The sequence below is a fragment of the Planococcus citri genome, chromosome 4 (assembly GCF_950023065.1).
Source record: "Planococcus citri chromosome 4, ihPlaCitr1.1, whole genome shotgun sequence".
In the NCBI taxonomy this organism is placed as follows: Eukaryota; Metazoa; Arthropoda; class Insecta; order Hemiptera; family Pseudococcidae; genus Planococcus; species Planococcus citri.
This window is the reverse complement of record NC_088680.1, coordinates 21,222,309-21,240,092: the sequence shown is the minus strand read 5'-3', so window position 1 is coordinate 21,240,092 and position 17,784 is coordinate 21,222,309. Positions and strand designations below refer to the sequence as shown.

At 34.3% G+C, this 17,784-nt stretch overlaps 1 protein-coding gene and 1 long non-coding RNA gene across 2 annotated transcripts in view; one reads left to right on the top strand and one right to left on the bottom strand.

Moving 5' to 3' along the window:
- The first annotated feature begins 1,453 nt into the window (after nucleotides 1-1,453).
- Nucleotides 1,454-17,784, top strand: part of Dll (Distal-less) — a 96,328-nt gene continuing 79,997 nt past the window's right edge. The window contains exon 1 of the mRNA XM_065360184.1: nucleotides 1,454-2,196. The gene's annotated coding sequence lies outside the window, so the exon portion shown is untranslated. The remainder of the gene's footprint in view (nucleotides 2,197-17,784) is intronic.
- The window catches only part of LOC135842636 (uncharacterized), an 88,340-nt gene continuing 75,693 nt past the window's right edge, over nucleotides 5,138-17,784 (bottom strand). Inside the window, exon 3 of the long non-coding RNA XR_010558162.1 lies at nucleotides 5,138-5,706. This is a non-coding gene — a long non-coding RNA (uncharacterized LOC135842636). The remainder of the gene's footprint in view (nucleotides 5,707-17,784) is intronic.

Sequence of the window (17,784 nt, the reverse complement as noted above, 5' to 3'; positions counted from 1 at the left end):
CATCTTTCTAATTTTTTAAACAAATTTCTTCTTTTTTAATTTTTTTTGATTTTATGGGCTTTCTAAAAAATTTTAAAGTGTGTTTCGAGCAAAATTCATGACTTATTTTCATGACTTTTATGACCATTATACGCCCAAAATTCCTGGATGACAAAATAATTTAATTGAATGAAAATGATATTTTGACAACTTTTCTGACAAATTGAAGAAAATTACCTACTCTGAAAAAAAAAAAAAAAAAAAAAATAGAAAATAAAATAGAAAAAATAAGGCAAAAAATAAAAAAACTTAAGGTAACTGAAAAATGAATTGATGGATATTATGACAAAAGTAATTTTATATTTCATATTGAAAAGTTGAAAAATTGAAAACGTTTTCTACAAAAATTTTTTAAAAATGAACAAAAAATTGAAAAAAATCATCAACAATAGAAACTTATTAATCAAAACATTTTTGTTAGAATGTTGAAGAATAAGCTAAATTCAATCATCCTAAATAAATTTTGCTATGGGATCATACTCACTTATTCTAAGATCAAAGTGGCCCTGTCTATCTGCAATTTTGCAACAAATTTCTGAAAATTTTGATTTTTTTTCACAAATATTTCTATGTACAAACGACAAAAATGGACTTGAATTTCTGAAATTCATTTTCATTAGCAAAAGTTAACCCGTGGCAACCACTTTTTAGGGAATTTTGTGGTTCTAGATTATCATCACACATCAGAGGACATGTACCTATTCTTTGGTGGGATTCTGATATCACAAACAACCCTCAGACAGAAATAAAAAGAAAAGGAAAGGCCTACATGAGCAATTACTGAGGTCTGAATGAATGAACCTTTCTCCAATCTCATTCATCTGCCCCTCCACGAACGTTTCCCCCAATTTTCCCTCTTCAGTTTCGGAAAAACTCCACATACCCCAGAATTTCCCAGCACAACCCCAAATTTCGACCTTTTTTTCCAATTTTTCTCACAAAAAACTACAAAACGCACCATACACGAACTATACCGTACTTCAGAAGACTGCTGCACACTGCATCACCATTCAATCCACACAGATTTCCTCTCCTTTCGATAACCTATTCCCATCGTGTTGGAAATCTTGGTCGGTATAGAGTAGCGAGGAAAAGAGCAGGAAAACTGTCGGAATATCGGGAAAAAACAGCTAAAAGCGGCACATTGCTCGTGTTTAAAGTAAGAATGGAGTTGATGCCATCGAGAGAGGAAAAAAAGGAGGAGTTTTTGTTTCGGCACATCCTTCCAAGTCGACCAATAATCGTCATCGATGTAGAGAACCGTACGAAGGCGTGTGTATCCACATAGGAAGGTTGGAAACACCATTACTTGAATTTGTTATGAGCATGAGAACCTGAACTGGGACGAGGTGACGAGGGGAGGGGGCGATCGCCGCGCAACTGCTCTCTTCGCTCTGCTCACGCTACGTCGAAAAGCGCGATCCGCGTTTTAGTATACGATTGTTTCGTGAACGCGGTTGGATTCGGCGAATGGTCGCGGGCGATACGTTTTTTTATCATAATATTGTTGTTGTTATTGTTATTGTTGTTTTTTGAACCCCCCCGAAAGAAATTTCGCATTACCCGCGGTGAAAATTTTCACAAATTTACTCGATCGCCTCGCGATTCACTAATACCACATTCGCTGAACCTATTTATAGTACGAATATCGATACCTATACCTTTTACGCGAAATTTTGCGATACATGGAATATGCGCCGGCGTGATTTGCGGCTTTTTGCGACGTTTCATCGGGTGAACTGTGCGAGTTTTCGGGTGAAATATTTGTAATCTTTGAAAAAAATAAAAGTTTTTGGTTCACCGAATCTATCTACCAATCCCAACGACGATAAAACAGCATCGAAGAAGGCCAATTTGCGCGGCGTTTATATAGTGTGGTTTTTTTCAATTTGTTTTTCTCAATACTTAATATCTAATTGATCGATTTCTTTTTGATAATATTCATAAAAGTAATACCATAGTTGCAACGACGACCGGATTTTAATACCTTTAATATAAGATATTAAACGTATAAATAGTTCTTTTATTATCATTTATTCGGTTTAAAAGTTTTTATAATATTTTAAAGTTGAAATCTATATGTGCGACCAGTGTTTTATACGGATATTGCTTGGATACATGACCTAACAGAGATTATAACACTTCAACTATTCGCAGGTAATTTGATATTTTAATTTTTAAATCATATTTATGAAACAATTCTAAGGTCTCTTCGTTCCTCATCCTGAGCTGTCATATGCTTGCCTACTCATTCAAACAAATGAATAAATCACCATGAAAAAGCTTTAAAGATATCAAACCTGAGATGTATTATTCTCATAATTCATCTCAAGATAGGTATACCTATAGGTACATTAGGTATCCCTTTTCCTCTAAATGTGTTTTCACTCAAACTGAACACGTTTTTAAATGAAAATGGGTTCAAGAGTACCAAGACATTTTCTATTTTAAAAATACCATACTCAAAAGCGTCTACGATTACCTATTCAGGCAATCACCTCAAATTTTACTCGTGGAAGAATTTCTTTATCACAAGAAGTAAAAAAATAGGTTATCAAAGAGAAAAATGATCAATTTATTCAAAAATCTGATAAATTGGAAATAAATCCTCAAAATCAAAAGCCCTTATTGAAAATTGAACTCTAATCAAGGCAACAAGGAAATCATTTCAGGATCAGGATGGATAAATTTCGATTTTTGTGATAATTTTTGAACAGCTGTCCAAAATGTTGGGAGAAGAACAACATGAAGGTCTTGATTTTGTATTCTTTTGATTGATCCCTGATAAATTTACAAGCTATTGTCTTATCTCTATGCTTTGCTCAAAAACATGCAGCTTTGAATTTCAATTTTTAGTGGTCTTTCTTTTATTCGTCTTGAGTCTTGGTAGAGGGTTCAATTCATTGATTTCATCCTCTACAATCTACATGCATGTCATTGTCATCTTTTACTCTCATTAATTATGCCTAATGCCTATGAATAGCCTAAATCACAGATTAAGTTATTGAGAGCCAAATTAGGCTCAAATTGATCATAAATTTGCACCCCCCCCTTCCAAAAATGCACTCGAGAAAAAATTATCAAATTATTATTCGTTTTTAACAATTCTTGGGGAGGAGGGGGACAACATTTTTCAATGAATTTCGAACTTGGACACTTCTACTTTTGAATTTTTTTTTTCATTACTCCGGCCCTACATTTATTTAGTCCTTTAAGAAATCAGGACCTGGAGCAAATGGCCCCTCTACTTCATTCTATGACTCTGATTGAAGATAGATATTTTACACATTCGCATGCAAATTATTACAGAATGACTTGAGCAACATTTATAGATACCAACAGATGGGAAGGTTTTCTGAAAATAACTCAGGAACCGTCAGATAAAATGTATTTGCATCAGAAGTGATTATTTATTTACCAATAAAGTAAAGATCTAAACTAAATCTTGATCAACATAAATATTGGTACCTGATCACCTTACCAACTGTTCCATATGGATCTCATAAGAGAATAATGAAGGGTGATCAACATTTTTGTCACCATACAATCAATCGAGATCAACTTATAGCACTTTGTCTTACTTAGTTATTGTTAAGATATACATACCTCGTATTTATTTACAGTCTATTCATCCAAAGAGGTATTTAATTACACTCTATTCATTTGAACAACAGCCCTATAGCATACTCAATATAAACAAAACGTTCATTAGCCAACGAGAAGTTTAGGACATCTTGCAATATACTTAACCACTTTTTTTTGAATTATTAGTAAACAAACATTGACAATTTCATATCAACACGATAAATTTGACAAAATTATAAAATTTTGAGGGTTCGAGTTGAAATGAATAGGCTGCAATTTTTTTCAGTGTCTGTCTATTTAAAAAATTATTTTTCAAACCAATTTTCTTAATTTACAAGATTGTAGATTTTTTTTCAAAAAAAATTTTTTGAATTTGCTTTCAAATTACTCAGTTTACTGCAACTCTTGGAATTTTTGGATACGAATGAAAAATTGATATAAGCTTTTTTATGGCATCAAACAATTTTTTGAATGATAAATATTTTCCTTATTGGCTCGCAGCCTTGCAGGGGGTTCTTCTGATTAGATTACCTTGCCATTTCCCTAATGTAGGAGGCCACAAGCAATTTTTCATTTCTGTTTTTTTTTTCAAAATGAGTTGGTTAAAGTTTTACCCATAGGCCTTTTTTTCACTGATAAATTTAATCAGCCCTTCAACTGCAGTTGTGCACATCGAAAACAATATACGTGGCATTTTGCCAGCAAAGGGCCCAAGTCGTCGAATCGAATAGAAGTGATTCGAGCTCGAAAGATGCACAAATTGCTGAGAAAGATCATTTTCAATTTCAAAAATGCAAAAATTTCATATTCAAAAACTTTGAAAAAAATGACGTCCAAGTTTTTTTAAACTAAAAATTTTTAAAATTCAGTATCTTTCTCAATTCACTCGAAAACCGCTACTGGAGACCCACAAAGAATTAAAAACCTCATTAGAAATGTTCATAGGAGAATTTTTCAATTGACTTTACCTAATATGTAACTACCTGCAGAGTTAAATAGATGATTTTAAATACCAGCAGGTGAAAGATTCAACACCTAATTAAGATTTCTAAACAGCAATCAGCGGGATATCGAGATAACCAGCATGGGAGCCGAAAAAGCTCACCATGCTACGTTTCTGCAACACCCTACAACATTAAAGACCACAACAAACCAATATCACCACATAGTGATTATTTGGATGCCGACGGCGTTTCGCTAAAATGCATTACAAAGAAGTTAAACGATTTAGGGAATTCCTTTTTTTTTTCTAAATTCGATCTAATTTTATTTTTATTCTTTATCTATGCAGTTTTTAATGAAGTTGGTGCGGTGTATAGAAGTCAAGATGATATAGTATCATAAAAATATTCACAACTTCGTACACTTTGAAAAACTCCAAAGTATACCTAGATAATTTTTCAATTCCAAAAATAGTCAAGTGTAGCTTCGTAATCGTAAGCATAGTCTCAAGTAGGTAAAAACCTCCTGCGAGTGTTTATTAAAAATTGTGGTTGATTGCGATGGATATTTGTTCACAATTTATAGGCGTATCTAGTTATTTTTCTTCCTAAAACCACATTTTGTACGTTTTAAATATCGCAAACTTGAGTAAAAATGTGCAGTCTTAATTTTGAAAAAACACCTGACAAATGTTCTTTCGTCTTCGAAGTTGATTTTCTATTAACTGAGACCATTTGTTTATTACAGGTAATTTTTGTTTTGAAAGAAGTTCGTAGTGAATGTCAAATGGAAGTTATTGTACAAAAATAACTTGAGTCTTAAACGTAGGAAAAATTTTCAAAAAATGTTCCACAATGACTAAAAAAAAGAAAAGAAGACGTCGTCGTGGATTCAAAATGAAGAGTTTGGTGTAATAAGATCACTCTTAAATGGTGAAGAGGGTCCTTAAAATTGATTAAAAAAATCAAAAATTGGTGTCTTCAAAAATAGAATCTTGATTTCAAAATACTGGCATATTTCATAAATCAAGATACTTGAGCATGACCCAAAAAATATGTATTTTTTCAACTTACCAAAAATCAAAATTGACAAGATCACTTCGATTGGAAACATCATCGTGAAAATCATCTCGAATGAATCCTGAAAGAAAAAAAATTCTACGGTTACAAATAAACATAAATATAACAGGGTAATTTTCTCACTCAATTCAGAATATAAATCGGACCCAATATAAAATCACCACCAGTTACCCACCCCACAAAACCTTCCAAACGAACACAATCGTGCCAAAAACATCAAAACCGCAACCAACCCAGCACACAAGAGACGAATTCATACATATGTGACTCAAGTTCGTTCATTCATACATGGTTAATTTTAAAATAAAAGAATACACAGACGAAACACAGGCATGGTATTCGTTGACCCTTTTATATACGTTTGAGAAAAAAAAATTCCCAATCCAGCTGCCCCATACCCCTGCCATTTCTCGATCACGTAACGGCAGTTCGTCGGCGTTCTGTTCAACTTCCCGAGTATACCCGAGACTCTTGTCACAGACAACTTTCCTTGTACTATGACCAACCTTTATACCATACGCACGAATCGTACGGAAAAAAAATGCAATAACCATTGGTAACATCGAATGAACGTGAATTAATAAAAGATTAACCAGACCCTATTACACGACCGGAAGAAACTCCCACTTTATTTCAAATACCTAATGTGAATTCAAACATACGTTCTGGAGTCCTTTATGTACACAATAAAAGGGTACATTTTCGTGAAATTTTCAACCCTCCGTATCTTACAACTTATACACATTTACCTACATCGACGCTTTACGTTCGGGTTATTCAAATGTATACAGAGAGCTAAGTGTACGTAGGTAAGTATACGAATGTAGGTGAAAGTGCTTATACTTGTAGATATTCGAAATTTTTACAACGGTTCGATTTTTTTCGGCATTTTAACCTTTTACGATTTTCTTAACATTATACAAAGTGCTAAGTATAAAAATCAAACCGTGAAAAAGATAATCTTTATATCGCGATTACATTCTTTAAACTAAACTAACACTTACAATAGACCATTAATCGATTTTTTTCATAACACTATGGTTGAAAATCGAACAATACAAATTAAGGTACTTTTGTGTAATGAAATGATACCTTGACCATCGATTAAAAATAATATACTTTTTGGTGCTTTATCTACCCCCCTCCCTCCCCCATCTTGTGGAATGTTGACTGAATAAGTCATGATGGTGCAAAGTTGATGCAGATGTTACATGTAAAATTGACGCAGATCATTTGAAGTAAGATTTTGAGATCACTGATATCGATTTTGAATCAATGAAAAATCATTGAATTTCACATGACTGCAGCGCAGAAGAAACAACAAAAATTTTATTCCTTCAATTTTTCAATCGTTGTTGAATTTTATTAGATTTTCCTTCTTCAATTTGAGGATATCAGTAAATAATTGAAAGAAGGGTATTTCAATCCAAAATGATCAATAGACCATCTGGACTCCAGTTTTTTGTCGCTGGAATTCTCTGGTATTCGATCAGCTTGAAGAAATGCAAACATTGCTAACTCTGGCTTTCAATTGATAAGGATTTTCAAAGTTTCAATAATACTACTGGCAAAGAATGAAATTATCAGTCTGTGAACAAAGTAAGCTCTACGTACACAACAAACAGCCAAAGTTTGATCATATTGACATTTTACATCAGTTACAAAGTCAATCTTCTAATGCTGAATTAGATTAGGTTTTCAATTACGAAGCTGGAGAATGATCATTAGGGTTTGGATCATCTGTGCTTTCATCATATTTATTCAAGTGATCAAGTGACAGATATTTTTTCGAATGATGTAGCCAGGTTTATTGACGTCTCCGAGCTCATAAACAATAAACATTCACAAACTTCTATTTGATGATCATGTATGGTCCTTTCCATTGGTTTGCCAATTTAGCAAAGATTCCTTTCCCTTTACTTGAGATCACACAATTCTTCACAAAGACGAGGTCATCAACCTTTAATCAAACAGGTTTGTGGAATCTGCTGAAGTACTCAATTTTTCGATCTCAATTTTTTCAATGATTTTTGGAGATGATTTGATTGAGATTTCAGGAAGTTTTCTTTTCATTACAATATCGACCAAACTGTCAGGAACCAATTTTTTTGAACTACTTCGTATGGTTTGCAGCCAGCAACTAAACTCACTGTAAAGTTGAGCTTTTCCCCTATATCAGGTAAGATTCGACACCAAGACTTCTGCTTATTACTTGCATACTTTCGAATACTGGAACCAATTGCTGAGATGATCCTTTCAGCAGGATTGGAATTCGGAGCATATCTCGAGGTATAACAAACAATTATGTTTTTCTCCTTCCAAAAAGAGGAGCTGGAAAATTTTCACATGAACATAAGTATTGTCTCATTTTCAAAAATTGATTTGCACGATGAAGCCAGGACCCTGTCGATTAAAAAAATACGTTTCAACCCTTTCAGATAAAATGCCTTTGCGACCTATCAGAAATTCAGAATAGATTAAAATTTAGCGTGGAATTCAAAAATAATGATTCAAAATATTGGCCCCTAAAACTGCGATTTTTAACCTCAGAATTAAAATTTTAAGCTCTAAAAATGGATTTTTTTTTGTGAATTTCTGCAACGCCGGCTAAAACTTATTTTATGACCCATTGAAATGTAATCAAAATTTGGCACACAAAACTCAAAAACAACAATCATTTTTATGTTGACAAACATAGGGTGTCCTGTTCACATCTGAAAAACCTGGAAAAGTCAAGGAATTTCGTAATTTTCACCCAAAATCTTTGGAATTTTGAAAAAAAAACGATCAATTGCAAATTTTGGATAAGGACCTGTGATGAAATGAGAACAATAAATTCAGAATTTGATCACAGGTGACAGATTGTTTAACATTTGAAAATTCAATTCATTGTTTTTTTGTTTTGTTTTGTTTTTTTTAATTGCATGAGTGAAGTACTCAGTGACAACCTATACTGATGAGCTGCAAGATGCCAAAACTGCACTCAAATTGAGTACCTAAATTAGCTTCGAGTCAAATTATGTTCCTCATTTTCAAATACTGTAAAACTTTTTTATGTAATTTTTTTCTTGTTATGTTTGCATGCTTCGTTTACTGTTCAGTACTCTCTTCTCCTTTCCTCTCCCAAGAAAATTCTAAGAGTTGAAAAACTATCTTGCCACTGATGGATAAAAGCTGAAAAAAGTGACTAGCATTATATAAATTCATTAATAAAATTTCAAGAGAAAATCCCCCTCCCCCTCCCAGAGAAAAAATTGGTGACAAATCTCCTCTTGAAGGGATAAGTTTTAAATCACGAATAATTGTTTTTTGCTTGAAACTGGATCAAGTTCTGAATTTTTGACATTTTGTTTGACTTTTGAAAAAAGAAAAAAATTCTTAGTAGGTATGAATTTCTGATATCATATTAATTTCTAAGAAAATTTTATTTTGTATGAAACTTTCCAAATTATGGCTGTCTTTTAAGAGAAAAAAAATCACGATTGGGCGATAAATTCTTAAAATCATGTCAGACTAATAAAAACTTAGGAAAAATTCACAATGAATTCTGACATTTTGTCAGACTTTTGAAACTTGGAAAAAATTGTGCATAATTCTCAATATCGAGTTATCAAAAATGCACACACATACTATGCTTCCCCGCAACTCTGCACAAATTGTGCCATTAAAATTGTAAAAAAACGATTAATAATATTCTTGCATAAACTTTCGTCCTTTACGGCTCATAAATCAACATTATTTCAGAATATTAAAAAAAATCTCAATGCATAGTAGCTTCTCATAATTTACCAAACTCCGCGGTGGGTCCAGATATAGAAAAAAAAATGCTTAAGGTGATGCAAAATTATTACGCATAATATGGGTACCATGTATAATGCATTCTGAATACACGAGAAGATATTTCAATGGAGAAGATACATTACATACACAATATATTGGAAAGTAAATAGTGAATATAGTCTTCGATATACCTACTATAGTTGTATACCGGAGCTATGAATGGTGTGCGGCGCATGACAGATACACATGTACCTATGGCATTTATGTGCGTATAGTCGAGTTAATGAGCCTAACAAGAATTCCACTAAGTGGATATAATTCACGATGATTGATACGTTTAAAAATGATTAATTATATACCGCTTCGGAATCATCCCTTTTTAACAACTATTCGACGATAACAAGTTTTTAATTCGTTTGTACTACTAATACAAATATTATTAACTCGCTATATGTACTCTTATACCATACGTATAGTATACATAGTTGAATGATGTATTTTACCATACGATATCTATTTATTTTCAATATTTATCCACGTGTGATCGCCTAGGTGGCGGGTAGGGTACCTACGTTTAAAAATCACGAAGTATTTTCCTGCACGTCTTCCTCTTGTTCATTGAAATATAGGCGATTTTCACATTGAAACAAATCGATGTTTTGTGCGAGGGCGTTTATGTATATGATTCGAGTATCCACTATATGTGCCACAGAGTGGGTATTATCGTAATCAAATATAAAATCCTGTTGCCTCCGCCACCACGTTATATTCAGTTTGAGGGATAGATATACGAGGTTTTTAGGTACCCATACGAAACGTGGTTTTTCGAAACATAAACTTTATAGCTTTTGTAGCTCCCTTTTTATTGGAAAGGAAACTGAAATATGCATGCGACCGTATGTGCATGTTTAGCTAAGTTAATCAATATTTTAGCGTCGTCCTCTGTTTGTTTTTATTTCCTGGTAACTGGTATAGGTTTAGGTATAAAGGCTCTACATTTACGTACGTATACGTATTATCTTGGTGATCGTTTTTCGGCCACGAGAACCACGACTATATATCTATGAACTATCGTGATGCCGTGTTGTCCATGTGTGATGGATCGATGCATCATCGTCGCTGGCTGGATTTGGATATTTCATGTGCTGTTTTTTTATTTCAACGAGTCAATTGAAAAATTGTACGTATGTATTATAATAAGGGTATTCGAGCAGGTAAAAGGAGTGCATCGATTTCAGAATGAATAATGGCTCAATTTTTATGTGTAATTGTGGCGTGATCGTTTTTCATTTTTTCACTTCTATATGGGCGAATAAAACGCGAATTTTTTTTTATTCCTATGTAGAATGGAAAAAAAGAATAGTCATGGGGTTGAATTTCTCGGCGAAAATAGGTTTATGTTGCTTGTGCTTTTGGTCAGTTGTGCACGCTATTTTGGATATGAGAAATAAGGTGCTGAAAAAATATCCAATGCAGTGGTATATGGTCCAGAGTTTGGATTAGTTGGGAAGTGTGGTCAGTTTAGATGATTAATAGGAAGTTGAAAGATTCAGAAATTGAGTATTTTATTTCAGATTTCTGTGATAGAGGAATTTAAGAAAATTTCAGCTAAAGGTGATCGTAAAAAGCATCTTTGGTATCTAGCTTTTTTTTCTGAGTGAAGTGATCTGTTTCCAAAATTTTGTTGCAAAAAACTTCATTATTGGCCTGAACCCAACTCGAGCCAGTCTAGAGACATGAATTTTGGCTCGAAGGGGTGATAGGAGGGGGTGGGCAGAGATTCTCAAAAAGACTCGAATAAATTTTTAAAACAAAATTATCAAAAATTGAAAAAATTGACTTTGGGCTGAATTCGTGTCAAAATGAGGCAGTTCAGCTCTTTTATGATAAATTATAGCAAGAAAAAAAATTGTTGACCTACAAAATTGACCATTTTTGGTTGGAAAAAATTGTTAATAAAATCAGATTTTTTTAATTCTGAAGGTCTTCCACCACTAAAATAAATTCTTAAACTTTAGGTAGCTTCTAATATCCCTTGTTTAAAAAAATTTGGTTGGAAGTTGTCAGGGAGAGAAATTTTCAGTGTTGATTCCGCAATTTCGCCTCTTTTGGAGAGGCTATATGGGCAATTGGGCAAGGTACAGCGATCTATCAAATCGACGCACAAAACAGGAAGCCTCCGACAATTTTCGATAAGAAAGATCTCATCATCGTTGCGAAATGGTTCAACGAAGGGAAGCTCGTATAGTACATGGTGAAATAATTCTCCCATCATTGTATTGTACAATCGCTACATTCAATCAGGCGCGATGTGGCTCGGTAGCGTCGGCATAAATCTAAACTGCAATTCAAAATTCAACAAAGGCTCGCAGCTCGGCCCGGGCTGCTCGTAAAATGACCTGAAAACTCACTATAGGTGTACCTACTACCTAGCTACGAGTAGTAGATCTACGAACGCAACATAGCGTTTTAAAGTTTTCAAGTTTTATCACCATTCCGCATCAACACTTTCACAAAATACGCCAAAGAACAATAACAAGCTAACAAGAATTTTGCATAACACGATAACTGCTGATAGAGCACCAAGCCCAACGTACTATAAGGTAGGCTACACTACAGCTTTTCGAAGTATTAAGTACTCACCTAGTGCTTATTCTAATCTAAACATAGGACACCTTTTACCTTCTTATGGTCTACCTGTGCTGTGCATTATTTTTGATGTCGATGTCTTATCTCTGAGATGTCTGAATTCAACATTCAATGACAACAAAAATGATACAACAGCTTGGATTGAGTTTTCATGTGGTATACCAACAGACAGATAGGTACAGTTGCGCAAAAGGGAGCTAAATTCTGATTTTTTTTCTCCTATAAAGCCATCGTCGGTCGTGCTCTGGAGTTTAATTCGTGATCGAGTTCGGATTACTTATGGATATCGTGCCAGGATCATAGAGCAAGTTGTAACAGTTCATTAGTTAATTACGTTACGCGGTATTGAATATTGACGCAATCGATGTCTGTATAAAGGTAATATGATGTAGGTTTATGGGTAGTACAGTATGCTCCAAAAGTCACGAAAAAATTATGAGATGATTTGAGCAACGATATTTTCAACGGAGGTGTCAAAAGTATGGTTCCATGAATTCACAATGGGTCTCTAAAGAGTACAAATCGCGTTAATTTGTAATAAAATTTAATTTGAACGGTTCTAATAGCGTTTTTTAAAAATCTAGAATTTTTGAAATGAGGCCGAAGGCTCCAGAACTGTTTAGAAACGCCCCAAATCGCCTCAGTATGTCGAAATTAGAGTTCAAAACCAATTCCAATTGATTCCAGTAGTCAAAAATAAGGCACATAGCAAATTTCAGCTTTCTACGTCATTTTTTTTTTGCTCAAATGTGATATTCAAAAATTCATCAAAAATCGAAAAATGCACTTCAGCACTTGAAATTTTAGCTGAATATGTATTTTTGCATAATTTTTTGATTTAGCTTCAATTTAAAATTTCTTAGCCGATTGGGATGCCTCCCAGGTTACTTTGAAGTAGATGGAACTTTTCTTTTACTATTTTAATTGCATGAGAATTTTTAATTTTAAAATGCAGACCAGCAAATAAATCACACTTAATGTGGTGAAAACTTTTTAAAAATTTTTTTTCATTTCCATCTTTATCAAGAATTTTCAAAAAGAATTATGACAGAAATCGAGCACATTCGTAAAATCGTAGAAAATCAGCATTTTTTGGAACCTATTTTTGAAAAATCTATCACCGAAGAGGAATAAAATTTATTGGTGGGGATGAAAACATAATTTTTTGAAACTTTTACTTTGCTTCCAATTCTTTATTCTTTTCAAATTCAAGGCATGAAAAAATCAAACAGACAAATAATGTTCATTTTTTGCTTAGAATTTATGCAGGGTTGGGTAAAATCTTTTTGAAAAGGAATTGGCTCTTCTGTCAATTCAACTCTTTTAAAAAAGAATCAAACTCGAAACTGATGACTTTTTTAAAGAGTTAGATTCATTTTTCAACTCTTTTGCCCAATTTCATAGCATACAAATGCATTTCTTAACCCTACTGTGAAGCATCATCTAAAAAAAGAGTCATCGAATTCGAAAATAAATTCAAAACTGTTGACGCTCGACGCTCTCAATGAAGTTTAAACGATTGAAAAAGAAAATTTGAATTTTTGAATTTTTTTTTTTTGACAACTTTGGCTATACTGATTAGGAAAAATTTTCACTTAAGAATTTTTGGAATTTGATTCTGAAAATTCCAAACTCTTAGCCTACACTGAAAAGAGATGCTTACCTACATCTCATTTTTCACTTCGAATTCCAAAATGAAATGAATAAATTTTCAAAATTTTTACGACTGCTCTCTACACAAATTTTTATTTTATCCAGAATGGAAATTTTTTGCAACTTAAAGACATGAGAATTTTCCTTTTTGTCAAAATTTTTAAAAAATATCAGTGTTTATCAATTTTTACTAATTAAGTAGCCTAATTTAAAATTCTTAATGAAATTTTTGAAACCTGAAACTCCTACAATATGGCCCGAAATGAGCAGTCGAAATTGTCAAAAAAAAATAATGCGTTCAATTTTTCCTTATAGTTAATGAGTCCCAAAAAATTTTTAAGAAAGAATTTGGAAAATTTTCTAGGTGATTTGGCTTTGAAGAAGAACAAAATATTTTAAGGAAATTGAGGGAATCCTCGATTTCCAAAAAAAGTGACGAATTGAATTCATTATTCATTTATTTTTTTTCAAAAATCATACCTATAGCACAATTATTTGATTCAACTTCTCGATTGGAAATTTTCGAAATCCATTTGCTGAGTTGAATAAGTATTTTTCTGATGATCAAATGCAAAAATATGAAATAGGTAACTATACCTTTGAAAAAAGAATTGAGAGGAGTTCAAGGAGTTTGACCAAACTTTTCGAAAAAAGACTGTGATTCATCAACGTTCTTTTCAATTCAATTTTGAAAAGAATCAAACGAAGAGTTCACACAGAGTTGAAGTTGAAAAAAAGTCTTTTGCCCAACCCTACCTAAATGAGCTCAGATGGTAGCCACCTTCACCTCACCAAAAGCACGAATGGATTTTATCTTCAGTGAAAGAAAATTTACATGGCTCTGACCTTTTCAAATCACCGGATTTCTTTTTATTTAGGATATATTTTTTTCTTCAAATTTTTGTTTCCTCACAAATCAACTCGAAAAATGTCAAAATTTCTGCACTCCAATTCACAAATGCAGCTGTGGTCCATATTAAGGAAATTTGTAGAAATTCTACTGCATTAACTGAGCTTGAAAATGGTGAATCATTTACTCAAGAACGTCTACGTACCTTTAGGTACCTATAGAAAAAATCCGAGCAAAACACGAAACTCATAAACATCTTTTCACACTTTAATTTCAGTTTTTTCAATTTTTTTGGGTTTTTTCGTCCAAGATGAAATTGTTTTGCACAAATGTTTTCTCTGTTACAAGACATTCATCTTACTTTTTTTCCCACCAGAAAGCACTGCAAATCATCGGGGAATGGTTTGTGGCCCATATTAGGCTACTGAACGTAATTTATTTCTTTCTAAATTCCTTGAAAAAATTACAATTTGTGATTTTCACAAACTGGCCCATTTACCAAATCACCTCAACTACATTAACAATATTCAGAAACCATTATCTATTTTCCATAGCACTTTAGGGACACACTGTACAAATAGATCTGCATAAAAACACACGTATAACGAGTACGTCTTATTCGCGAATTAATTATTTTTCCACATTCGAGACGAAGAAAAATTTCAAAACTGCATGCTTTAGAGATTTTCAACACACGTACAGGTCTCCAGGTAGGATGCTCGAGTGAGTCCAGTATACCTACTCTTACTTATCTCATTCAAGATATATCATACAATCTGTCACCTGCTTCTAGTCTATATAGGTATACTCGACGATTCCATAACTAGGTTGAAGCTGGCTGGCGGCGCTTAGTAGGATGATAAAATACCGACATACAGTATATATGTACTATGGTACTACAAAATTACTAGGTACGAGTTAACTCTTCCATGATTTATCGATATCGTTATACGACGTCTTGTTTATAGACATCGCACAAGACACGGCTTTGCTGCGACTATTTATGCTATTATAAGGTAGGTATAGGTAAACCTAGGCAAGCACCTCTACAAACTTTCAGACCTACGTATAGTATAGGCCATAGACTAGATTTCAATATCCACACAGACTTCTCTCGAAGACCAGTCGTGCGTTCGATTTACATCATGTCCCAGCGTCGCTGTTGCCTGTTGGAGTTGGGTTGTCGTTACACGTGAATTTATCACGCTGTAGTCCAGAATAAAATGGCGACTGTCGCGCCAACCGTACGATATTCGATTTTAAATACGGTGCTGTGGCATATCGCTCTAACTGCAGTTGGAGATTCTGTTACGCCCATGTTTTCTACAATTATACACCGTGTGCGATCTCTGGATGCGTTATTGTTGTTGTTGTTTCAGTTCATGGACTCGTAGCACACATACTGATATGCTCTGTCTATATCTCTATTCTATTCCCTATGTTTGTGTATATTGTTATAGGCTTAATGATTAATAAGTACATCGCATCAGCAGCGGTGCAGCAGCAGATACAATATAATGACATTATCCGCATCCCGTTACCGCGTCCTATGTGTGTATTTTTCGCTGCTCTGCTACCATCGGCGTCGTCGCAGTCGTCCTCATCGCTGGCTGTGGTCACCTTCTCCTCTTCGCCACCAACCCTGGCCTAGCTGCGTGTAACTTGTTATGCATCCAAGCGTAATTTGTTCTTGGCTCATGTCCTATATCGTGTACTATGAATGTACCTTCATGTACCTAACCCTTCCCATCACCTCTCATCTTCACATATAGGTACCTATACGCGCATACAAACACACCTATCCATCTATATGTATTATGATGCGAATATCCATCCATCGTTCTAGTACTCGTACATGGTACAATGCTCGTGGTCTATGTCTTTCTCTGTAGTCTTGTACAGTTTCTCGCGCACCCATCTTCTTCGTTCGTCTTCAATGTACTCGTATATGTATTCTTCTTCCACATACATTACATACGCACATAATAATATTATACGTGTCATTGTCGTTGAAGAAAGTAAACCTATATAAGCTCTCCAATACATAGTATAATACACGTATACGAGCCATTTTCTTGTCCAAAGCGAATAACAATGGTTGCTAAAAACCTACACCATCGCGAGTCGAATAACGTTATTTTGAGGGATTTGCCATCACCGCTGCAGAGAGGGGGGGGGTGTACGTGGACGAACACCGCACTCGAGGTACTTTTCGAATTAACATGTATTATCGATCAGTCGACGTACATTGTGAATTATTTAACATTTCGTGCGATTAAATAGACGACATATAAGTTGTAACGATTTGAGCTGTGCTTCCTCCTACAGCGGCCGTGCGAGTGCGGTGGGCGCTCATGAATTTTATATGTCTACCCTTCGGCTCACCCCACAGTCTCGGCTGCTGTCACCGATGTAATTGATACGTGTCATATTTCAACTCAGATTTTCCAACTTTTGCATATTAAATGGCGTCTCATATACCTACTAATATACGTGAAACGTGCGCGGATAAAACTCCAAGCCCGATGAATTCTTTTACAGCGAAATTCACTGTCTTGGTCGCCGTGCAAATGCCATTAATAATACACAACTTCCCGCCTACCTGAGAGATGCCCACTTCTCGTGGCACGATAAGTGTATAAATTTTTCATTATGGTCGTACTTTTTGGCATACTCGTATATCTGCCTGATGATGGGACCAGACTAGCCCAGCCTGACTTGAGCATAGGAAAAATGAGAAGAAAATCGTACACCTAATACGACATTACATATAGGTACCAGTGTACTATCTGGTATGGATAGTATGTAGGTGTGGGTACACTCTTATATGTGTATGTTGGACAGTCTGCGATAATATTTCAAAACTTTATTACTTGTTGAGATTTGTGTTCACTAGACCAAAGTAATTGGAACATTAAATATAATTGAGCTACGTGTTCCCTTTGCCCCTGGCTCGCTCCGTCTTCTCTATCTCTCTCAATTATACCCTCTCGTATTATATTGGCACTGTCCCAGCCCATGTATACCTTCATGGCACTATATACCTGTGTACATATACATAAGCTCTTGTGTAATTACAACCTGTAGCTCGCCGCTTTACCAGTATACATTCGCGCCAGTCTGTCGTTGTACAGCCATTTGGTTATGTATTATTTTTTTTTGCCAGCATGGTCCACATCGATACACAAGTGAAATAGGTGTAGGGTA